Raw genomic sequence first — 25,555 nt, forward strand, 5'->3', positions numbered from 1 at the left:
TGGGAAGAGTCCCGCTTTCCTATAGATCCTTTGCTTTTTCTACGGAATGGGGAACATGGAAAGCATCCTTTTTTCTTCTTCCTTTTCCATTTTTCTTTGGGCTCTAGTGTCTCCTTAGTTAATAAAGAAGAACAGATTAAAAGAGTATTCAGTGGTTACCCTTGTAATAGGCATGATAAGTGAGATGTAAGTGAACTTGGCCAGTATACCATGTTGCCAACTCACACTGTGAATTTAGAGTTACATGGTGTCTTTTAAAAGTCCAATAGGATCTCCTTATTCCTGGCTTAAAAATCCTGAAATTTCCCATATTAGAAATGATTGCTGTCTCCCATTACTTTAAATGAGATTGAGGACATTTTGGTGTCAGACGAGATGATTATCATTTACCACAGGCTTTGTGCTGGGTAAAATGTCCAGAGGAGTGTTTCCAGCTGGGATAGAATCCCCTCTACACAAGAACTGATGACAGCCGCAGGACCAAGGGTGCGGTCTGAATCCCTAGGGTAGGAGGCATACCCGGGGTGGAGCTGCAGGCAATCAAAATATATCAGGGATGGACCCACAAAACGTAGCTCTGCAGAGATTGTGGGAAGTCCTGCTGCTCACAGGCAGTCAGGGACAGGCTGCTATTACTTAGAAAGCCGCTGCCTTGGAAGATGTTTTGGCCCCAGAGTAGCCCACAATCAGGAGTTTGTAAAGGTGGTTTAAAGCCATCTTGTCCTCCTCTTCATGGACTGCAAATAAAGGGCAGCACGGAATCTAAACCCATATGATCAATGTTACTATTTAATATTATTAATCATGTTTATTACATCAGTAAGAAGGGCCTAAGGCAGGGGTAATCAATAGGCAGACCGCAGGCCAAATCCAGACTGCCAGATGCTTTTGAATGGAACCCCAAATCTTTTTATTTTCTTCTTCTAATATTTTTTTTATTATTATTTCCTCTGGAGTCTGGACCTTGACTATACCTTGACCAACAAATTTGGACCGTGACAAAAAAATAATTGACTATCCCTGGCCTAACGTCTAACCGGAAGAAGCCCCATTGTGCTAGCAGACAGTCCCTGCCCTGAAGAGCTTGTAATTTAACTAGTCCGGACATGCCAGCAGAGTGAACAATGTAATGGCAGCAAACATGTTAGTTCCAAGATATATTTTTTGAGGGGGTATTTAGGAGGGGATCAATTAAATGTAAAGAAAAGGGCACAGGGTATGGGAGAGGCAGGTAGGAGGCAGGCGTGATACTGTGGTGAACAGACTGGGAGGGAGGGTTGGACAAACAGCCAATTAAGGGACTGCTGCACTAAGGTGAGGGGATAAAATTGGACCCCGTCAAGGCTACCCCTCCCTCCAGTACCTGGACACAGAATGTGCCATGGAAGTTAAGGTTAATATGAGAAGTTAAGGTTAATATGAGAATCTTAACTTGAGCATTTCTTGACTTTATTAAAAATTATAACCTTAATCATACATTAATGTAATCTGTGTGTACACATAGTGATGATAATTGTGAGACAAGTTATAGAGGGAGCTAGTAACAAACCCTATATTTAGATTGCCTCACTATAAAAGATTCTCATGATTCCCTCTCCCCGCCACACACAATATCTAAGACCTCTTTTGTTGGAAGCAGAACAGAAAGATAGTCCCTGCCCCAAACAGCTGACAATCTAAATATAAGACAAGATAGTGCAGTAAGTACTTTAGCTTTCAGCCAAAAACTTTTTCTTTCTAATATGGACACATTTCTTTCTCAAACATATATACAATTACTGATAGCTCAGAATTATACTGGATGAAGATCATGACAGGCAATGATAGACTTACCCCATTCGTACCTTTTACAAAAGACCAGGTCTAAACTTTTGACTGAAATGTTCCAACTGGAAAGTTTGGTTTGGATATAATCAAACTTTTTTTTTTTTTTTTTGAAACTCAAAAGCCACTCCTGGAAAACACTAGTGAGTAAGGCAACAATTACAAGGGTACTATGAAAGGAGGTTTATTAATTGATGATAGTCCTTTAACTATATCTTAAAAATACCTTTTAATATTTTATTTATATGCTATTTTATATCATATTTGGGGAGGTGTCAAGGTTCCTTCCCCACTCTGAACTCTAGGGTACAGATGTGGGGACCTGCATGAAAACCTCCTAAGCTTACTTTTACCAGCTTAGGTTAAAACTTCCCCAAGGTACAAAATTATTTTACCCTTGGATTTCCACTGCCACCACCAAACTTTATCTGGGTTTACTGGGAAAACATAGTTTGGACACATCTTTTCCCCCCAAAATTCTCCCAACCCTTGCACCCCACTTCCTGGGGAAGGTTTGGTAAAAATCCTCACCAATTTGAATAGGTGACCACAGACCCAAACCCTTGGATCTTAGAACAATGAAAAAGCATTCAGTTTCCTTACAAGAAGACTTTTAATAGAAGTAAAGGAATCACCTCTGTAAACTCAGGATGGTAGAAACCTTGCTGGGTAATTAAATTCAAAACATAGAGAATCCCTCTAGGCAAAACCTTAAGTTACAAAAAAGACACACAGACAGGAATAGTCATTCTATTCAGCACAGCTCTTTTCTCAGCCATTTCAAGAAATCATAATCTAACACATCCCTAGCTAGATTACTTACTAAAAGTTCTAAGACTCCATTCCTGTTCTGTCCCCGGCAAAAGCAGCATACAGACAGACACAGACCCTTTGTTTTTCTCCCTCCTCCCAGCTTTTGAAAGTATCTTGTCTCCTCATTGGTCATTTTGGTCAGGTGCCAGCGAGGTTACCTTTAGCTTCTTCACCCTTTGCAGGTGAGAGGATTATTCCTCTGGCCAGGAGAGATTTTAAAGGGGTTTACCCTTCCCTTTATATTTGTGACAACTATTCATTGAAAGAAAGAAAGAAATTAGTAGTCCTTACATATCCTGCTTTCTTTGTATGTGTCCGTCTTCCTTCGATCATAAGGTCTTTGTATTGTTAAGGAAAAGTTAGCACATGTGACTCCATTTTGGTTTGGGGCCCACCATTGTCTAAAAGCAAGAACATCATGCACCAGGAGGAGTGTTCCTTAGACACTGCATCCCTGTGAAAATCCTCCTCCTTGTCTCCAGCCTGCCTTGACTCCCAGTATCTGTTTTTTGTCAGTCTCTAACTCCCTATCTCCTGGCCTGTGATGTGAGGCCTCCCATCCTGATAAAAAAAGTTCCTGATGCATGGCTTTAGGACCATGCTGTGTAATTAACATACTGGTTTAGCATGAGGAATGCACCAAGCAGGGATAGGTGGTAGATAAGAAAAGGGTTTGTTTATTGGCTAAGGTTTCTGATGAACGAGGGCAATATGCTTTGCTAAAAAGTATATAACCTTTGTATAATCTGTATTCGGGGTCCCCTCCTGGCTAGCAGGGGGTCACCACGCTCGAGCGTAATAAACTTGGTGTTTTGTGGGAACTCTGCAGTTGTGGACTTTGTTTATGTGCCTCAGCCTAGATTCGAACTGTGCGTGACCTATCAGGTATAATTCGTAACAGCATTTGTGTGCGTGTCCTACCAGGTATAATTCGCAGCATTTGTGTGCATGTCCTACCAGGTGTAATTCACAGCATTTGTGTGCATGTCCTACCAGGTATAATTCGCAGCATTTGTGTGCGTGACCTACCAGGTATAATTCGTAACAGTTTTAGGGAGTGTCCTTACTCTTTCTGTTTTGTAAAGCACACACGATTGGTACTGAACAGATAAATAATGGATACATCACCAAAAAACAAACAAAAAACAAAACAAAACCCACCTTTGTCATAAAGGTTGGTCTCCTCAATAAAGTAAGCCATAAAAATTAGGACAAAGGCTACGAAGTCAAGTACTCTCAAGTTAGGAAATACCAGAATGAGTATTGCCCATGAAACATTAACTCTGCAATAAATGAGGCAGGGATCCTGCAGACAACAGACTCCTTCAATACACAGCCACAGAGCAAAGAATTTTGTGCACTGAATAAGGCAGGGGTCGCGAGGGAAAAAAATAACATGGGATCATGTAATTAACGTCTGCATCATCGGGCAAAGGCACAAGAGGACTGAATTAAGGGTGCCACGGCAACACTTATTTGGACATTTGCTAACCTGAGAATGCTAAACTTCTTAACCTTTTAATCCTTTTTAAAACCTTGACTTTGTATTTCTTAATTATTTGATGGTTTAATTTATTGATGAAAGCTCACCTAAGAAGCGTTAAATGAAGGGGTTTTGGTTTCTTAATTTCCTTTGTTTTTTTAATAGAAAGAACATCTATTATATATGTGCTGTTTAAACAATGAAGCTCTTACTCATCTGTTGTTTTCAGTATATATTTTATTGCCATTCTTATCTTTGTGAAGGTCCCTTTTCACCACTCAGTGCTGTGTTGATCAGAGTAGAGAAAGTAATTAAATTAAACTGTATTAAAATAAATCTCATTTTATGCAACTTCAGTATCAGTGAAAGTTCTAAGCTCTAATCCTCAATTTGTAAGAAGCAGATAAACAATATCCAAGTAAAAGAGCAGGAATTTTGCATCTTATTTTCACTGAGCCTTTACTAAGGAAAGTAGCAAACAATTGCTCTTTGAAAAGAAACACTGTACAGTACCACAGTACAAACCCAAATGAGCCCAGCAGGAGACTGTCCTGCTTATCCAAATCTGGTCCTGTTTCATTACAAACTGCCTTTCTGTGATGATGTTCTGGTAAGAAGGGGGCAAGCAGTTGTCACAGGTAGCTGTTGCCATGGCAGCCAGGGGCTAGTCATTCTCCCCAGGTGTGACAAGGAGCTGGAGGCAGGGAGCGCTGAGTGGTGGATTATCTCTGATGTCACAATGCTACTGCTCAGGCAGCACCAGTGGGCAGCAAATGTGCAGTGTGTGTGTGTGTGTGTGGGGGGGGGGAAATAGGCTTTCCCAGTGCTCTCGTTTCCCCAGATTTCCTAAAGAAACCTACAACATAACACCGAATGCACACTAGTGATTGTTCCACACACATGCTAATTAGTAGCTGAAATTTGATTCAAAGTCCCGATGGCATGTTTAGAAACCAGTGTTCCAAAACAAGGAGAGACCTTGTAAAACAGAAAATTTGGATGCTCTGGTGTATTTGTGGTTGTGTTACAATTGACTACTGCGACTTTAAATTTTGGGCACGGTTCCTGGACCTACTTGCATGCTAAGCAGCTCAGTGGGGGTGTAGCAGCAGTCAGTCAGCAGGTACCCAGTGAATTGTGCCTCTCTGTTATAGGCAGAAGCTTACATTCTCTGCTTCTGATTTTGGGGTTCTTATGTGTTTTTGTTCTGGTCTTAAGAAACAAATTAGCGAGACATTGCAAACTTCCAGCAAGAATCATTTATGTTTTTCTCTAACTTCTCTGCTTGTGTGCCAGAAAACCTAAAAGACACAATCTCATAAAAAAATGAAATAAAATTCTGCAGCCAAAAGTCCTAACTTCCCCCATACTAATTTCCCCCTATTCTTACTGACACCTTCTGGTCAACTGTTTGAAATGGGCCACCCTCATTGCCACGACAAAAGTGATTTTTCCTCCTCTGGTATCCTACTCTTAATTGAATTGTCTCGTTGGAACATGTCCATCTCAATGATATTTCGTTTGCTGGGAGTCCCAACCAAAATGGGATCGTGGAGGAGTTCAGAGGTTGCTGTTGGGGGGTTACAGCGTTGCCACGCTCACTTCTGTGCTGCCTTCAGACCTGGGCTCTGAGGGCAGCAGCCAAGAATCTTTCTGAAGTGAGAGGAGGTTCTAAGATGTGCGGATGGGTCCCTGCTGCTGAGAGCACCTCAGCTGGGGGCTCCTACCTACTAGTCCCCTGGCAAATTAATGCAAGGACCAATTTGGGGGCATCCTTAAAAATGGACCCCTGAGCCCCAGAAGGAACTGCAAGGGATGCCCTGAGCCCCAGCTGCAGATGCCGGGCAGACACCCAGAGTGCCGAGAGCAGTGGGGAGGGGCATGAAAGTCCTGAGCTCAGCACCCCAGCCTTGGCTGCAGCCACAGGGGTCAGAAGCCCCAAGCCCAGACACCCAGAGACGTGGCTGGAGCAGAAGTTGCCAAGGCCAAACCCCTGAGCTCAATGCCGGGCTGATGCAGTGCACTCACTTCTGCATGCCTCTGGTGCATCTGATATCCCCAGCCCAGCAGACAAACAGCTAGGAGGCCCCTACTGGGTTCTCCTGGCTGGAGGGATCCCAGCAGGACAGGGAGATCGGATTTCATGGGGCAGGGCTAATTCGATCTTGCCAAGAAAGGCACAACAAGAACCAACAGCTGTCAGTTGAAGCCAGAGAAATTCAGATGAGAAGTAAGGCACACATTTTTGACAGTGAGGGAGACTAACCACTGAAACAAACAGAAAAGGAGGACTTGTGGCACCTTAGAGACTAACACATTTAGTTGAGCAAAAGCATTCGTGAACTACAGCTCACTTCATCAGATGCATGCAGTGGAAAATACATTGGGGAGATTATTATTATTATTATTATTTTCTTTGTTGGGCCTGTCCTGTCGTAGGTAACTTCTGGGTACTCTTCTGGCTCTGTCAATCTGTTTCTTCACTTCAGCAGGTTGGTATTGTAGTTGTAAGAATGCTTGATAGAGATCTTGTAGGTGTTTGTCTCTGTGTGAGGGGTTGGAGCAAATGCAGTTGTATCGTAGAGCTTGGCTATAGACAATGGATTGTGTGGTGTGGTCTGGATGAAAGCTGGAGGCATGTAGGTAGGAAGAGCGGTCAGTAGGTTTCCGGTATAGGGTGGTGTTTATGTGACCATCCCTTCTTAGCACCGTAGTGTCCAGGAAGTAGATCTATTGTGCGGACTGGTCCAGGCTGAGGTTGATGGTGGGATGGAAATTGTTGAAATCATGGTGGAATTCCTCAAGGGCTTCTTTTCCATGGGTCCAGATGTTGAAGATGTCATCAATGTAGTGCAAGTAGAGTAGGGGCATTAGGGGATGAGAGCTGAGGAAGCGTTGTTCTAAGTCAGCCATAAAAATGTTGGCATACTGTCGGGCCATGCGGATACCCATGGCAGTGCTGCTGATTTGAAGGTATACATTGTCCCAAATGTGAAATAGTAATAGGTGAGGACAAAGTCACAAAGTTCAGCCACCAGGTTTGCCATGACATTATCGGTGATACTGTTCCTGATGGCTTGTAGTCCATCTTTGTGTGGAATGTTGGTGTAGAGGGCTTCTACATCCATGGTGGCCAGGATGGCCTTTTCTGGAAGATCACCGATGGATTGTAGTTTCCCCAGGATGTCGGTGGTGTCTCGAAGATAGCTGGGAGTGCTGGTAGCGTAGGGCCTGGGGAAGAGGTGGATTCTCTGTTTCCTGGTATCCTCCCATCACAACTGGTTATCATTCTGGAAGGTGCCATGGCACCTTTTTGTGAATTACAAGCAATTGGGCTTAATATGGTGGTAAGCGTGTGAAATGTCATAGCCAGTGAAATAGAGGCCGGATTAGGAGATCAAATAGTTTCACAACCGATGCCTCTATGAAAAACTCAGTGTGGGGTGAGGCATAGTCTCTGCTGTTTTACTGGGTGGCCCTCTTGCTCCCCAGAATCAATAATGAGCAAGTGGGGTGATCCAGGGTGCAGCTGAAACATCCAGCTGGGCTGGCCAGGGGCAGATATCAGGCCTGCAAAGGAAAGGTGAGTGTGGCAGTGACTTCACAAAGGCCTTTGGCAGGAACTCAGCCTATTGGGCAAAGATGATGAGGCGGGTGTGACCCCACAGAGCTCCCTTGACAACAGCCCGGCAGGACAGGGGTGCGGGGCAGGGGGAACCTCGGAGACCCCTGTAGCCTTGCTGCAGCAAGCCTCCATCTCGCGGTCTCTCAGTGGGGACCAAGAGACGGTTGGTGTGGAGGAGATTCTCGGGATTATTTTTATGACTGTATTGATTGTGTGGAAAGAAATCATCATCTGTGTAGAAGGTAAGAAAAAATATAGGCTCTAAGTAGAAGATGGGGGACCCTATCCTAGCAGATTCAAAGGCATCCCCACCCTCCCAGTGAAAAAGTTTTTCCTAATATCCAAGCCTTCCACACTGCAACTTGAGATCATTGCTCCTTCTTCTGTCGTCTGCCAGCTCTGTGAATTTCATGAGAATCAATCTTTCATTTGGAAAATAATTCAAAAATAGAAAGACAAAAAATGTGAAGTGAAATCAATCCATCCTGATCTTCAGTGTCTGGGGGGTGTGGGCCTCGGAGGCCAGACTGAGACCCTCATTGGCTAGGGACACCCAGGAAGCCAGTAAAAAAATTCCAGTCCTCTTTGCAACCAAGCCTCCATAATCCAAGGAACACCTGAGGGCTGCGGGAGATAGAGGAGTGCTGAGAATGTCTAACTCATGATTGAAAATACAGAGCTGTGTTATTGGCTTTGGATGGGGGACAAGTATCAAATCCGTTGGGGTTCTTCCCCTAAACAACAATCACCCATTGTCCTTTAGAGCACAAGGGCTCTCACACGCCTGACGTGCTCAAATCTCTTGCCTGCTAGGACTTAGAGAATTTTCTCCATCTCCATGATAGAGAGGGAAAGAGAAAAGAAGTGACCTCTCTTTGGTCACAAACCACGGTCATGCTGGAGCTAGAAAGAGAAGCATAAGAAAAACATTGTATGAAAATGTTTTGCATTTAAAACTGATTTCTTAAACAAAGGAAATTTGAAGTGTGGTTAGTGAACTAAAATGATACGTTCTGGTTTTCACGTGTTTCTAGATTTATGAACTAGTATATCCATCCCCTCACACCTAGTTTTTATCCATAGATTGAGGGAGGAAAAGAAGTTTGCCTGTTTTGTGAACTCTCAATGGCTTTCTTGAATTTCAACGAACGAGTCATTGAACTGAACTCTTTGAATAAACTGAAAAGAAGACAATAGTTTCTGCACCTTCCAAGGAAGCTATTGCTGTCCAAAGCTGGCTTAGCATTTCAGCTAACTTTGCTTCCAGGGCTTTAGCTATCATGTCAGTGGTGTGACTCTCTCAAAAACTTGGCAGTGAACATGTTCGATTTCATGTTATTTTTTCCTCTTCTATTTAAATTATTGAAGAGATTTTCATAAATTTTGCCCTTAATTTAAAATAGATGATTTTTTTGGTCAAGCTGGGCCTTACAAATCTCTAAGGATGAAGATTCCACCACCTCCATAGGTCACACTCAGGGCCAGGGAGGCTGGGAATAGAAGAAAATCACCAGTAAAAGCCAGGAGTCCAGATTCCCACCCCCCTGCCTCAGTCACAAGAACAAGTCACACTCAGAGCCAGGGAGACTGGGAATCGAGTCCCGCTTGCACTTCCCAGCTCTGGAAGGGACTGTTCCTCTAGTGGTTAGTGCGGGAGCCTGGACAAAGGCTCCATCCCCGGCTCTATCCCTGACTCCCTCAACGACCCTGAGGCAGTGGCTTCTCCTGCCCAGGCCTCTGTTTCCCTCACTGGGGCTGGGGACACTCCCCTACAGCCCTTGGGTCATCACGCTTCAGGAATATGCTTGAGGTACGAGGAGCCCTGGAGATGGGAGGTGTGCTGCTGGCCATAGGTCAATGTTGTAAACCCCCGGTTGCTAGGCTGAGTTTATCCATCCCCTGACAATAAAACATCATCTTGTTTTCACAGCCACTTTCAATCTGCAGGCTTCTACTCCCTGCTCTGCTGGCAGGGCATTGGGCAGCACCCTTTCCAGCCCACCTGGGTGCAGGAGATCAAGGAGGAGGGCAAGAGACTAGGCCTCGGTGAGTATCTGCTACCCAGCGCTTTCCCATCTAGAGCAAGTGAGTGGAGTTCTCCAGAGCCATCCCCAGTGTGGTGGGAATGGGCCAGCAAGAGGGCTCCCAGCCCTTCCCTTGCAGGAGATTGTTCCCCACGTCGAGAGTCTTTGGGGAGGGCAGAACCTGCCAGGTGCTGAACACCCACAACCGCAATCAGTGAAATCAGTGGGAACTGAGGGCGACTCCACCCTCCCAGCATTGGCACCTTGTGAACTTTCGCTGGGGACTGTCCGGGTGCTGCTCTTTCCCTGGCCTGGGGGGAGCGGGGCCTTCTGGGGTGGAGGGAGCTGCTTGTCCAAACTAACAGATAGCCCCACTGCTCTGAAAGGACGAGACTCCCCTGGTGTCACAGGGCCCCAGGGCTGAGGGGGAACATTGGGAGCAGCCTGTGCTGTGAGCTGCTGCCAGTGGGTGTGGACGGCAGCCCCCATGCCCTGGGGTGGGGTGTGTGGTGAGGAGAAATTGCCTCAGAGGAGGGGAGGTGGATGGAGGAACAGGCAGGCACATTAATGAGAGGCTGCCTTGAACCCAGACTCATGGCTGCTCCCCACTCATTCCCAGGATGCAGCGGCTGAGGCGGATGCTGAGGAGGAAGGCCGGGCTGGTGGCTCCGGAGCCGGTAGGGAGCAGCGGCCGGCTTTCCCAGGAGGAGAGCGGCCCCTCTGTCCCCGCGGGCGGGGAAGAGGCCAGTGGCCAGGCGAGGAGGAGGAGCTCCCTGGCTTTCTGGAGGAGGAGGAAGACACCAGCTCCCTTAGCATGCCCTGAGGCCCCTTCTGGTCCCAAATGGAGGTGGCCCAGGGTGATGCTATGTAGGAGGGACCCAGGAGAGGGTGGGAGCCTGGGAAGGTGGCTCTGCAGCTTCCTTCACAGGAAGCAGAGGAGCCAGGAGCCCCGCCCCAGTTCCCAACCGGAGCCATCTACCAGCCTGGCCACTGAGGAGCCCCCAGCCAGCCCAGAGCAGGAGCTGGGCGACTCTGGCACGGGGACCAGCAGCTCCTCCTTCTCCCGAGGGGCCAGCAGCCCCTCCGTGGGGTCTGAGAGCCCTGAGGCTGAAGGCTCCCTCTGTGCAGGTGAGGGGAGACCCACGGGACAGGGGGGAGGACAGGGGCAGCGGGGGACTAGTAACATCCTGTCAAGGTTTCTTCCCTACTCTGAACTTTACAGTACAGAGGTAGGGACCTGCATGAAAGACCCCTAAGCTTATTTTTACCAGCTTAGGTTAAAAAAACTTTCCCAAGGTATAAACTTTGCCTTGTCCTTGAACAGTCTGCTGCCACCACGAAACATTTTAAACAAAGAACAGGGAAAGAGACCACATGGAGACGTTTTCCCCCAAAATATTTCCCCCAGCCCTACACCCCCTTTCCTGGGGAAGGCTTCATTATAATTTTTACCAATTGGTAAAGGTGAACACAGACCCAAAGTCTTGGATTTTAAGAACAATGAAAAATTAATTAGGTGTTTAAAAGACGAATTTTAATTAAAGAAAAGAGAAAAGAATCACCTATATAAAGTTAGGATGGTAAATACCTTACAGGGTAATTAGATTTAAAACAGAGAATTTCTTGAGACAAAACCTTAAGTTACAAAAAGACACAAAAACAGGAATATACATTTTCTTTAAAGTTAGTAACAGCCCGTTTGTTGAGCCATTTATGAAACAGATTTGTTATTTGATTTACATAAGCCACATTAGTTCAGGCCTTTTTTAAGGGTTTGAAATTTTACTTTGTAAGTTTTAGGTGTAACTTGAAATTGGCGATTTGGCTGTATTGCGGTACAAATGGCCTGTAATATCTGGCCAAGCCTAAGAAGGATTGGACCAGTTTTTTTTTTTTTTTTTTTTTACTTTGGGACAGGCCACTTTTGTATAGCATTCACTTTGGCCTGTAGGGGGTTGATAGTTTCTTGACCCACCTGATGTTCAAGGTAAGCTACTCTGTTTAGGCCTATTTGACACTTTTTAGTCTTAACAGTTAGTTTTGCCTCCCTTATGCACTTGAAGACTTTTTGTAGGTGTTTCAGGTGTTTTGCCCAGGATTCCAAAAATATGGCCACATCACCAAGGTCTGCGAGTGCACATTTTTCCAATTCCGCTAGGAGACCATCTACAAGTTTTTGGAAGGTGGCGGGTGCATTCTGCAGCCTGAAAGAGAGCACATTAAATTCATACAGCCCGACATGTGTGATGAAGGCTGACCTTTTCTTGGCGGATTTATTTAGCGGTACCTGCCAGTACCCCTGGGTTAAGTCCAAGATAGGGATGAACTGGGCCCGTCCCAGTTTCTTCACTAGTTTATTTGTTGGTGGCATTGGATAGTTGTTTGGGAGCGTTACAGCATTCAGCTTATGGTAGTCCATGCAAAAACGTATTTCCCCATTTGGGTTGGGAACTAGAACCCCTGGAGATGCCCATGCACTGCCAGAGGGGCAGATTACACCCATTTGTAGCATATCCTGGATCTTCCGTTCTATAGCAGATTTAGCTTGAGGAGACACCCGGTAAGGTCGGGCTCTAATTGGGTGAGCATTACCTGTGTCAATGGAGTGGTATGCCCGTTCAGTCAGTCCTGGGTGGCTGAGAACGTCGGCGTGTAGCTAGTGCACAGCTCCTTGATTTGCTGTCGCTGCATATGCCCAAGGGTCATGGAGAGGTTTACCTTTTCCACACCACCATCACTTTTTCCTTTGTAGTAGACACCTTTAGGCCACTCAGCGTTATCTCCTCCCTGGGCTGTAAACTGACAAATCTTTAATTCTTTGGAATAAAAGGGCTTTAGAGAATTAATATGGTACACCTTAGGCTTTCGGTTGGAGGTGGGGAATGCTATGAGAAAATTAACAGCTCCCAGGAGCTCTTGGACCATTAATGGCCCTTCCCACAACGCTTTTATTCTGTGGGCCTAGAGTGCCTTCAAGACCATGACCTGGTCCCCTACACTGAAGGAATGCTTTCTGGCATGTTTATCATACCAGGCTTTTGGCTCTTTTTGAGCATCCTGTAGGTTTTCTTTGGCAAGGGCTAAAGAGGTTTGGCAGGTGTTTTGCAGGTTAGTTACAAAGTTCAGAATGTTAGTTCCTGGAGAAGGTGTAAACCCCTCCCATTGTTGCTTTACCAACTGTAATGGCCCCTTAACCTTGTGGCCATATACAAGTTCAAATGGTGAAAACCCTAAACTGGGATGTGGTACAGCTTTGTAGTCAAAAAGCAACTGCTGCAACACTAGGTCCCAATTATTAGAGTGCTTATTTACAAATTTACGTATTATGGCCCCCAAAGTTTCATTAAACTTCTCCACCAGGCCATTTGTTTGATGGTGGTAAGGAGTGGCAACCAAGTGGTTCACCCCATGAGCTTCCCAAAGGCATTCCATAGTTCCTGCCAGGAAATTAGTTCCTGCATCTGTAAGGATGTCGGAGGGCCAACTTACACTGGCAAAAATGTCTGCTAGTGCCTGGCACTCACTTTTAGCCCTGGTGTTGCTTACAGCTACTGCTTCTGGCCATCGGGTGGCAAAATCCATGAAAGTCAGTTTGTACTGCTTTCCTCTGGCTGTCTTTTTTGGAAAAGGAGCCAGAATATTTACAGCTACTTGCTGAAATGGAACCTCAATGATGGGGAGTGGCTGGAGAGGGGCTTTGACCTGGTCTTGGGGTTTTCCCACTCTGTGGCACACCTCACAAGACCGGACATAGGTAGAAACATTCTTGCCCATTCCCTCCCAGTGGAACGACTTTCCCAAATGGTTTTTGGTTCTGTTCACCCCAGCATGGCCACTAGGATGATCATGGGCTAAGCTTAATAGCATTACCCGGTACTTAGTTGGAACTACCAACTGTCTCTGAGGATGCCAGTTTTCCTCGTATCCACCAGAAAGAGTTTGCTTGTATAAAAGTCCTTTTTTTACAACAAACCTGGATTGATTCGAAGAGCTGAGAGGTGGTGGGTTGTTCCGTCCAAGCTCTCTGGAGGCTTTGATCTGCTTTCTGTTCGGTCTGGAACTGTTCCCTTGATGCTGGAGACATCAATTCCTGATTGGATTGTGGACCTGGGCTTGGTCCCTCTGGAAGCGATGCAGGTGATGGGGCTGTTTTAGTTGACTGTGAACCGCTCTTGGCTCGTGCACTATGTTGGGGTTTAGGCTCTGGCTGAGCCTCTTGTGTAGGGTTATCTGCTGCTGCCAGTGCAGGTTGGGTGGGGCCCTCTGGTGTTGGGGTTGCAAGTACTGGATTCAGTGCTGGCAATGGGTCTGGTGCTGTTTTTTTTGCCGGTTCCAGTTCTGGGACTGGCTCTGTCTGGGTCTCTGTGACTGGATTCACTACTGCTGTTGCAGACGTTGGTATGGGGTCTGGTTCCAATATCTTTGATTGCGTCCTGGTAGAAGTCTCCAGAACAGAGCTAGGTGTGACAGCTTGCTTAGCCTGTCTGCGGGTGACCATTCCCAACTTCTTGGCTAGCTTCACATGATTGGCCAAGTCTTCCCTCAACAGCATGGGGATGGGATAATTATCATAGACTGCAAAAGTCCACGTTCCTGACAAGCCCTTGTAGCGAACAGACAACTTGTCTGTAGGCAAGTCAAAACAGTTGGCCTTGAAGGGTTGAATTGTCACTTGGACCTCTGGGTCAATTAAATTGGGGTCCACTAAGGAAGCCTGGATAGCCAATACTCCGGTGTCCCTCCATTTTGTGACCTTCTTCCTGCCCACACTCACAGTTTCCCTCCACTCTGAGGGTGTCTGGGAGGCATCTGGGCCTGAGGACCTCTGGTGTGATTTTGGTGCAATGAACTATAATTTCCAGGGGTTCTTGGGGCAGTTGGGCTTGACATGTCCCGGCTTGTTACATTTAAAACTTTGCCCAGCTGACTGGTCACTGGGGCGAGGTGGGTTGCTGGAGAACGGTGTGGTGGGACAACAAGGTGTCTGGAGTGTTCCTTGGGGTGTAGTTGGGGCCTTGGGCTGCCCCGGGTAGTAGGATGTGGTCTGAGGGTGTCCCTTCTGGTATCCGCTCCAACTGTGACCAGGGTTGTTCCTCTCTCCTTCCTCCACCCGTTTTGTTCCGGTTTGCCCCGCCTCTCTGGCAGTCTGGGACTGCTTGTATAGATCAGCATAAAAAGCAAGACTTCCTGCTGAGTCCATTTTTTTATCCCATAAACACTGCTTTCTATCATCCTTGGACATATTCAGGAATTGCTCCTGTATTATCAAATCCCGTATTCCTCCAAAGCTAGTTACATCCTGTCCATTGAGCCATTTCTCAAACAGATCTGTTCTCTGGTTTCCATAAGCCACATTACTTAGTCCAGGTCCTCTCTTAAGGGCTTTCACTTTTACTCTGTAAGTTTCAGGTGTAACTTGAAATTGTTTTAAAACCAAACCCTTGGATTTATTATAGTTCGAAGCCTCCTCAATCACCATCTTATTGAATATGTCCAGAGCTCTTCCAGGCAATCTTGCGGCCGATCTGGTCATCTTGTGAGCTTCAGGGATTTGATGGAGTGTGCAAAGTCTCTCAAAGGTGAGAAAATATTCAGCAATATCACTGGATTCATTATACTGTGGACATAGTGTAATGGATTGTTGGGGAAGGATTTGTGGATTGTTGGGGAAGGATTGTTAGGGTTATTTGGTATATTCTGCCGAGCCTTTGCCTTCTCCATCTCCACTGTATGCTTCCTCTCGTTTTCCTTCTTCTCCTCTGCATGCTTCTTTTCTTTTTTCCTCTCCTCCATTTCTTTTTCCTTTGCCTCCATTTCTTTTTTTGCCTTCATTTTCTCTACCTGAGTTCGACCCATCTTTTATGTTCCTTTTGTTTTTCCTCAGCCTCAAATCTGGCTAATTGCAGCTTCTGTTGAACATGGCATTCTGTCCTCCTAACCTCTCTGTTTTTAACTCACTTTACACCCAAGAGTTAGAAATAAAGCAAAAAACCCAAAAACCCTGACTTGTAAAATTTTGCTGTCCTGTAACCCGATACCTTTTTTCTTTGATAGCTGTTCTCAGCCTACAGAAAACTCCTTTTGTTATGCCTGCTGCTCTGTCCCCCAGACAGAGAGACAAAATCTACAGCTGCAATCACTTTTTACAAAACCTTTTAAAATCCTGCTGTGCTTCTGGTCCAAAATGATCCCACCACTGCCACCATGTCAAGGTTCCTTCCCCACTCTGAACTTTAGGGTACAGATGTGGGGACCTGCATGAAAGACCCGCTAAGCTTGTTTTTACCCGTTTAGGTTAGAAACTTACCCAAGGTACAAACTTTGCCTTGTCCTTGAACAGTATGCTGCCACCACCAAGCATTTTAAACAAAGAACAGGGAAAGAGACCACTTGGAGACATCTTCCCTCAAAATATCCCCCAAGGCTCTACACCCCCTTTCCTGCAAAGGCTTAATAATAATCCTCACCAATTGGTACAGGTGAACCGAGACCCAAGCCCTTGGTTCTTAAGAACAATGAAAAATTAGTTAGTTTTTTAAAAGAAGAATTTTAATAAAAGTAAAGGTAAAAGAATTATCTCTGTAAAATCAGGATGGTAAATACCTTACAGGGTCATCAGATTTATAACACAGAGAATCCCTCTAGGCAAAACCTTAAGATACAAAAAGACACAAAAACAGGAATATACATTCCCTCCAACACAGCTTATTTTACCAGCCATTAAACAAAAGAAAATCTAACACATTTGCTAGTTAGATTACTTACTAACTTAACAGGAGTTGGAAGGCTTGCATTTCTGATTTGTCCCCAGCAAAAGCATTACACAGACAGACAAAACCCTTGATTAGTCCCCCGCCCCCCTCCAGATTTGAAAGTATTTTGTTCCCTCATTGGTCATTTTGGGTCAGGTGCTAGCGAGGTTATCTTAGCTTCTTAACCCTTTAGAGGTGAAAGGGTTTTGCCTCTGGCCAGGAGGGATTTTATAGCACTGTATACACAAAGGTGGTTACCCTTCCCTTGATCTTTATGACACACCCTGTGCCCATTGGCTCACCAAGGCGCCAGGACGGAGCCACGGGAGCCCCACTGACACCAGTGGGAGTGGCCCAGCCACATTCCATGGCAGGAGATGCTGGGCAGAGTTGGGGGAACTCCAGCCTCCCCTGATAATGTTGGGTGGGGGCTGATGGCCACGGGGCCCTGAGGCTGATGGGGCTGAGGTCATCTCTGGGAAGGGCAGGGTGGGGACCTTGATGCCATGGGGTTCCTTGTTGAGGATGGGGGACATTGAGCCATTTCTCTACCCTGCATTCTCACAGCAGGAGCATAAATGATGCTTTTCTCCTTCTCTCCCTGGTGCAGAGACCCTCAGTGCCCAGCTGGAGGAGGAGGAGGAGGAGGATGTGTCCCCTGAACAAGACACCATCAGGGTCATCCAGCAGCACCTCCAGGGCAGAGTTGAGGTACAAGAATCTTCCAGCTGCACTGCCCCCAAGTCTGTCCTGCCCCTTGTTCCATCCCCACCCACATTCGGGGTCTTGTCCCAGAGAATCCATCACCCGCAATGGGGGGCACTTCTCCCCTGTTACCTGGCACCCCAAAGTGGGGGTGTTCATCTCATGCAGGCCAAGGTGTCCGCTCCCCGCAGACACTGCCCCAGTTACAACCCTAGTCTGTGCAGGGTGACACTGATTTTGGGAAGAGGGGCGACTTTCCCTGTCCAACTCCAGGGAAGTCCTGAGACCTGGAGCTTTTGTAGGTGGGGTGGGGAGGTCCCTACCTGACCATCTCTCTCTCTCTCTTTCTCTCTCCCACAACCCCACTCTTAGTGGGTGGAGGACAGGGCCAAACAGCTCCGCTTCCTCCACGCTGTCCCACGTCTGTGCTTGTCGGCACAGCAGCAGGGGTGGGACACTCTGGAGCCGCACTTCTCCAAAGCGGCCCTTGTGGAGAGCATTGCGGTGAGTGGGACCCCGTGCCCGGCTCCTGGGGTGAGGGAGCCCAACATGGGAGGAAGAGTTAGTGGGGCTGGAGGGGGAAGCAGAGGACAGGGCTTCCTGGGGATGAGGGCTGGGGAGCAGGGAAAGAGGAAATTCTGACACTGATGGGGAACTGGCAGTGGGGAAACTGTAAGGCCGGAGGGGCAGCTGAGGCTGAGGGGAGGGAAGAATTGGGTGGGAGAGGAGGAAGGAAAGAGTAAGTTTGATGGATGGGAGGAATGGGGAGGCCAGCTGGTTGGGGGTGGGGGTGACACTGACTGTTTCTGCAGAGCACTTTGGCCTCCTCCCTGGGAAGCGCCTGTGGGTCTACAGGGCCTGAATCTCACATGCAATTTTATCTCCTTGGGGTCTCTCAGGAGCTGATTGAAGATCTGCCCATGGTGTCTGAGCCGAGCTCCATCGTCTCCAGCTCCATGGCCGCGGTTTGCAGCCTCAGGTACCAGGACCCTCCCATCCAGCTGCTCTAACCCTGGTGCAGATCCTCTCGGGCCTAGATTAACCCCAGCCGTGTCTGTTTGCATCCCCCAGCAGAGGAGTTGGGAACATCCCCTCTTTCCTGGCTGGGGGTGATTTCACTCCCGTAACGTGACAGTGGCCATAGGGAGGGATCATTGCAGGGGAGGAGGGTCATGTGCATGACACTGCCAGCGCCACTCCGGTGCTGCCAAGCATAACACGGGCTCCTCTTTCCCTCCAGCAAACTGAAGCCACCACTTGCCCTGGAGCTGGAGTCACGTCTCCTGCGGGCTCTACTCTACACCATTTTCACCATGGGCACGGGGCAGGACACCACCCACTTCCGGGTAGGTCATGATCCTACTTCTCTGTCCCAGGAGCAGGAGTGGCCTCTGGTCCCTGCCCCCTCGGTTTGATGGAGCTGCTGAGAATAGGGGAGGGGTGAGCAGAGCGGGGGGCAAGCCCGGGCAGGGCGTGTGGGGTGGGGGGGATGACACAAACTGCAAGGGAGGGCCCCTTCCCGCCAGTGAGGATTGCGTTACCCCTCTGTGGCTGATCCCAGCCTTCCCTCTTCTCCTCATTGTGTGCTCTGCTGCCTGGACTTTCACAGGGATCCTACCTCCCACCCATTGCGGTTTGGCTTTTCCATATTCTGCTGGGTACCAGGCCCTGCGCAGAGAACTGCTAAGGGCAAGGATAGAAGAGCCAGCAGGCATCCAGCCATGAACTCTTGCTAAGTGTCCCTGCAGTGATGTGAATGGCAGAGGCCAGGATGTACCTTTTGGGTCTGGCCAGGGCTCCCCAGAGAACCCTCCTGGTCCTCTGAGAGGGGTAGCCCCATGTCCCATGACTGACGGGTGCTCCCTCTTCTTGCAGGCTGTCAAGGTTCCTTCCCCACTCTGAACTCTAGGGTACAGTTGTGGGGACCTGCATGAAAACCTCCTAAGCTTACTTTTACCAGCTTAGGTTAAAACATCCCCAAGGTACAAAGTATTTTACCCTTTGCCCTTGGATTTCCACTACCACCACCAAACTTTATCTGGGTTTACTGGGAAAACAAAGTTTAGACACGCCTTTCCACCCAAAATCCTCCCAACCCTTGCACACCACTTCCTGGGGAAGGTTTGGTGAAAATCCTCACCAATGTGCATAGGTGACCACAGACCCAAGCCCTTGGATCTTAGAAGAATGAAAAAGTATTCAGTTTCCTTACAAGAAGACTTTTAATAGAAGTAAAAAGAAAAGAATTACCTCTGTAAAATCAGGATGGTAAATACCTTACAGGGTAATTAGATTCAAAACATAGAGAATCCCTCTAGGTAAAACCTTAAGTTACAAAAAAGACACACAGACAGGAATATTCATTCTATTCAGCAAAGCTCTTTTCTCAGCCATTTCAGGAAATCATAATCTAACACCCACCTAGCTAGATTACTTACTAAGTTCTAAGACTCCATTCCTGTTCTGTCTCCGGCAAAAGCATCACACAGACAGACACAGACCCTTTGTTTTTCTCCCTCTTCCCAGCTTTTGAAAGTATCTTGTCTCCTCATTGGTCATTTTGGTCAGGTGCCAGAGAGGTTACCTTTAGCTTCTGAACCCTTTACAGGTGAGAGGATTTTTCCTCTGGCCAGGAGGGATTTTAAAGGGGTTTACCCTTGCCTTTATATTTATGACACAGGCTCTGCACAACACCTACTTAGAGAGCCTGGACACCATGCTCGGGGGCCTGCTGGCAGAGACCCCCACCACGGACAAGCTGCAGCACCTCTTGGAGGTGAGCAGAATGGGAGGGTCTGTGGGGGAATTTACCATGAACCCCGTGGGAGGGCTGCAAAGGAGAGACTAGAAGAACCATGTTTCCATTGTGTCCTCCCAGCTTGGACCCAGATGGCCACGCTTTCCCAGAGCCATCAGTGCAGTTGAATGCTGGGACCCTTCCGCCATCCAGGGTAGCAGTGGCGGGGAAGGGGCGGGGGCAGAGGGAAGGAGCTGGGACTGTCAGCCAGAGCTCTGCATGGTTCCATTGAGCACTAACAGTGAGCACCAGGCCTGGCTGGGGACTGACAGACTGAAACCCCTGTGCGACCTGGGACACAGGCCTCTGAGAAAAGTTACTGGCTCCTTTCTAGGGAGACCCTGAGATACAGGAGAAGACTGAGGGAATCAGCTCTTCTGTCCTAGGGACACGGCAGTTCCTGGAGTGATTGTCCCCACGGCCCCTCCATCCATCCTACCAAGGCCTGTGGAGCTGGGGTCTGGGGGCACAGGGCATGTGCCTCGATCCTGATGGGCTGTTGATGGATCAGGGGTTCAGAGCAAATAGACCAGCCCCAAGGCTGAGCTTTGTCCCAGGCTGGAGAGACAGTGACAGCTTGTGCCCAGCAAGATGTGGGCAGTGTCATGAACCCCCACATGAGGAGTCAGATATTCCACCCTGAGCACAAGTTCTCCGCCCCATGTGGAGTGGGAGAGGCTCGTTTGTAGAGCATGTAAGCCTGCCGGCTGACTGTCCCCTGCCTTCTTCTCCCGCAGCACCTCCATTTCTGGCTCGACTCCAGAAACACCCAGGAGAGAGCTAGGGCCATACGGAGCAGCGCTGCCCTGCTCCGATTTGCCACCTCCCTCTCCGGATTTGACGTAAGTGACCTTTGACCCCAGCATCCTGCAGAGCCAGGGCTTGAGTCAAATTCCTCATCCCCTGGTTAAGTGGTCCCCCCTGGCTCCGTAAGGGACTGCGACATTCCATAGGCCACTGGCTGGCAGGGTCGTGCCTGGCCTCAGTGCCCTTGTTACTCTGGAGAAGCCTGGCAGCTAGTGATCATAGAGGGCCCAGGCCGTGGGTCCCTTTGCTCCAAGCTCCCTTGGGGGCAGAGAGAAAGAGGGCTCTAGTTCCTCTCCCTCAGTGCCTCCTACAGATGGATGGGAGCAGAGCTCTAGCCCCGGGGAGCTGGGGAGCTGAAGGCAGAATGTTGATGGATTCCCCCCTTCTCCTCCTCCACCAGACCTCCTCCGATTTCCCCAAGGCGGGCAACTTTGTGCTGCGGCTGGGTCTCTACCTCTCTGACCCAGCCGATGACATCAGCCGGCAAGCCAGGGCTGGGATCTATTGGCTGCAGAGGCTCCTGCTGCAGAGGAGGGGTAAGAAACTCAGCTGGGCAATGGGACCCCATAGAAATGAGTCCCTTGGAGACTAGCTCCAGCTGGCCATTGGGACACCAATAGAACTAAGGCCTCTGCTCTTAGACCAACTGCAGCAGGGCAGAGGGACCCCAATGGAAAGAAGTCCCCTGTTTTGGGCCCCCCACTTACTGGCCAAGGGACCCTACAGAAAGAAGCTCCCTCCTCTGAGACTGACCCCAGCTTAGATGATGACTCACACTCATCTCCCTAATTCAGGGAGAGAGGAAGGGGACGAAGATGCCAGGGAAATTGGCTGCTTTACCTCATAGCCTGTCTCTGTCCCCCAGTCCAGAGAAATCAGCCCCCCCAGGGGGCTGCCAGCTGGTGAGGGGACAGGAACGGACCTATTGAGACACATGGAGGGAAAGAGCCCATCATGAAGGCAGGGGCAGGGACCACAGGGGACGGACACAAAGCTTGTAGAATGTCACCAGTTGGGTAGCTAGGGCCAGATCCTGAAGTCAGTGGCTGTGGGGCGTTTTCAGCATTAGCAGCCACCATTAACAGGCACCCATGCCCAGAGCAGAATGACCGTAAGGGTCACCTGATTACTGTGATGAATGAGACAAATCCCCCTTCAGGTACTAAAGCACCTGGTGGGGACCCTGCCAGTCCATTGGGCCGTGGATGCCATGAGAACCCCAGCCAGTGTTCACCCAGCAAAGGGAAGAGAAGGAAACAGGCATTAAAGCCAGATGCCAAACCTCCTGAATGGGTGTGTCTTTCTCCCCCAGGGCTGAACATCAGAGAGGAGAGCGATCTGTGGTGTCGGGACGGGCTCCAAGACACCGAGCGCCTGGCGTACAGAAACATGGCCAGGGTGGGGGAGGTAAGGACTCTCCGCCAGGGCATTGCAGTAGCTCAGGTGTGGAGCTGTCTCCCCCTGCAGTGAGTGTGTTCTGTAGGGGGAGGGATAGCTCAGTGGTTTGAGCATTGGCCTGCTAAACCTAGAGTTATGAGTTCAATCCTTGAGGGGGCCATTTAGGGACCTGGGACAAAAATCTGTTGGATGATTTAGTTGGGGATTGGTCCTGCTTTGAGCAGGGGGTTGGACTAGATGAACTCCTGAGGTCCCATCCAAACCTGATATTCTATGATACTTATTTCCAGCAGACAGTGTTTGGCTGCAAGAGGCCGAGGAGCCTGGGCTGGACCCTTGCTAACGGTCCAGGCTTGTGTGTGTTGCATGGATCCTCTGGTGGGTTGAGTTAATGAAGGATTGTATCTCCAGGAATCTGGCTCTGCTCACTGTCTCCCTGGCTGACACCCTGGTGTCTGAGAGGTGAGCCCCTGGGTCAGTGAGTTGGGAAGCTCACACCAGCAATTGCTGGACCAGATCCTTGTTGGATTCCCTGCACCTCTGGAAGCACAGGCAGGGTGTGGGGTTTGCCGAGCACCAGGGCGAGTCAGGAAGCAGAACCTGCCCCTGCCCTGGGCGTTGGGTGAGGGACACTGAGCTCCTTTCCTGGGCTGAGTCACTGCAGCATATGTGACGCTCGTGGGATTGTCGGTGGGATGGGGAGCCGGAATGGAAGCAGATCGAAAAGGCCCCTAACCTCTAGTGGGTGAGCTGCAGGAAATAGCGCTGCTGGGAGCAGTAGCGGGTCCTTTGTTGTCTTTGTGAGCTGGGTTCCAGAGCGCGCAGACACGTTCCCAGCATGTCATGGCACCTGTGGTGACTCCCGCTCCAGAAAGAGCTATTCCTCAGTGCCTGCAACCTCTTCTTGAAGGGGGTTCCTTGGTCCATGGGACCCCAAAAGTTGGCTGCACAAGGAGGACTCTTGTCCACCTTGTGAGATACTAAAGGGATTTGGAGCCTGGTTCTGGACAATTGACAAGGGCTCTGGTGCTGTTGGTTTTAGGTCTTTGGAGAGATCTTCACGGAAGGCCAGAAAAGATCTTTCCTCCAGGCATCGCTTCTGGCCATACATGACCCCCAGCTCCGTGTCAGCCAGGCTGGGCTTGTGCTGACATATTCTATCCTGGGGGAAGCCGGCCAGCTGATCGGGAATGAGGTAACCAAAGAAGGATCAATTGGGGAGTGACACCCAGGGCCTTTCACCTCCAGGCCATTGACAATCACTCCCATCCCATCCCCTTACACTGACCTGGGAGCAAGGAGAGGATGAACCCGGGCAGGTGCCATTGGTAGGTGTCAGCTTCTCCCCTGAGCAGCTCAAAGCAGAGCAGACCCAGCTTGGCTATTTCCTAACAGGTGTCACATCAACATGACACGCTGCTATTGCTCATGCTAGGGGCTGCCAACTCCCCCTGTGAGAGTTTCATACCCCTCCAGGCCTCAGGCTGGTTCCTAGGGCCCTAGTATCATGTTATCCCAGCCACCACCTGCTCTGGGAGAACTGGAGGAGTCAGTCAGCAGAGGCTGCTGAAGTGCCCCATTCCCCAGAGCTACTGTCCATAGCATCATCTTAATAACGGGGGGGGGGGGTCCCCTTGGGAAAGGTTTCCACCTCCTCTCACCCCACAGCACTGCTGCCCAGAGCCTTCCAGCCCCTCAGCTGGAGGGGGAGAGGGTGGATAAGGGGATTGTGGGGAGTGGAGCTTAATCCCTGGCTGGGTTGGGAGGTAGAATAGCTCTCACAGGGGGACTGAGAGGAAGGGGACAGGAGTTCATTCCACAGTGGTGGGAGTGGGGTTGGAGGTCACTCGAGAGGAGACAAGATTTCGTCTCGGAGGGTTGGGTGCGGGAATCTGTCCCTTGGATGTGGGGAGGGTTGGGGTGGAAATTTTGCTGGCTCCCAGTGCCGTTCATGCCCTTCATTGCCATGGGTGTCGGAGGCTCTGACCGATCCTTGTTCCCTTGCAGCAGGAGGACGTGACAGCGGCGATCATGGCGCACCTGTTCTACATCCGGTGCTTGCGCCAGGTGCCCAAAGCGCTGCAGGGGCTGTGCTCCGTGGGACAGCCTTGAAGGGCCCCCCCTTCCCATGCCCAGAAGCTCCCACTCCCTGCCGCAGGTAATGCTCTTTCCTGCTGGGCCTGGGGGAGAAGGGCAAGGGGGAGGGGCCATAAACCCCACAGCACTGAGAGAAACCCAGGCCGAGCACCTCGCTCTCACCACCCTGCCCCACCCTGACCCCTGGAGCTGGGGCCAGGCCAGATACGGTCCCTGCCCCCATGCCCAGAGGCCAGTTTCAGAAGCATCAGGCTTTCAGGGCCATGGGACTGGCCCAGAAATGGGAGCATCCGCAGAGCCAGGGTTTATCCTCAGTAACCATTGCATTCTGGGAGGGGTGGCCCGATGTGGAGCCCTCCCCTGTCGTCACTGCTCAGACCTCCCCATTGCCCATGTTACCCCGTCGCAATGAATGTCTGACCATCCCCCACCTGGAGCCCAAGCCACACACATGGTATCTGAACCCTTCCCAGACAGGAATGAAACTCCCCCCTAACACCTTGGGGCAAGGAAGGATCCTCCCCATCAAGCAGGTGGGGACTGAGACACAGAAGAAGGGCTGCAATCCTGGTCACACACTCCTGGGGGTAGATCTGGGAACTGGAGTGGATCCCAGGCTAGTCCCTTTCCCCGAGAGGCAACTTCACTTTCTGCCCTTTATTCTCCCCTCCTGCTGGGGGGGTGGGTCTCTGAGTGTGAAATGAACCAGGAGGGGGATGGGGTCCTGGCACAATGCTTGGGTGGGAGCTCCCCTTGACTTGGACCCCAGGGTCAGAGACATCTTTGTCATCTTGCTCTCCTTCTTTTATTCCTAGGAAGGGAGTCCCCCGATGAGGGGTCTCTAGGGATCCAGCTGGGCAGTGCCTAGGAGAACCTGTAAGTCATCCTGGTTCCCGCCTGCATGCACCACCCTGTCCTGCCCTGCCCTCCGGTTCTTCATTGTTGACTCTGGTTTGACCCTTGGCTCCGGTCTCTGATTATGACTTTGGCGTGACCCTTCTTGGCTCCATATGTTGCCTGCCCACCTTGATTCCATATCTCCTTGCCCTTCTTTAGCCCCGCTCCAGGCCCTCCACTGACCCGCTCCAGCATTGCCTTCTCCTCCTGATCATCCCCAACCACTCGGACGTTGACTACCCGGCTTTGACCCTCGGCCTGTATCTGGACTCTGGCTTGACATTGACTTGGCTGATCTTTGCTCTCTGACTACCCGGCTATGACCTTTGACAT

The sequence above is a fragment of the Caretta caretta genome, chromosome 6 (genome assembly GCF_965140235.1).
Source record: "Caretta caretta isolate rCarCar2 chromosome 6, rCarCar1.hap1, whole genome shotgun sequence".
NCBI lineage: Eukaryota > Metazoa > Chordata > Testudines > Cheloniidae > Caretta > Caretta caretta.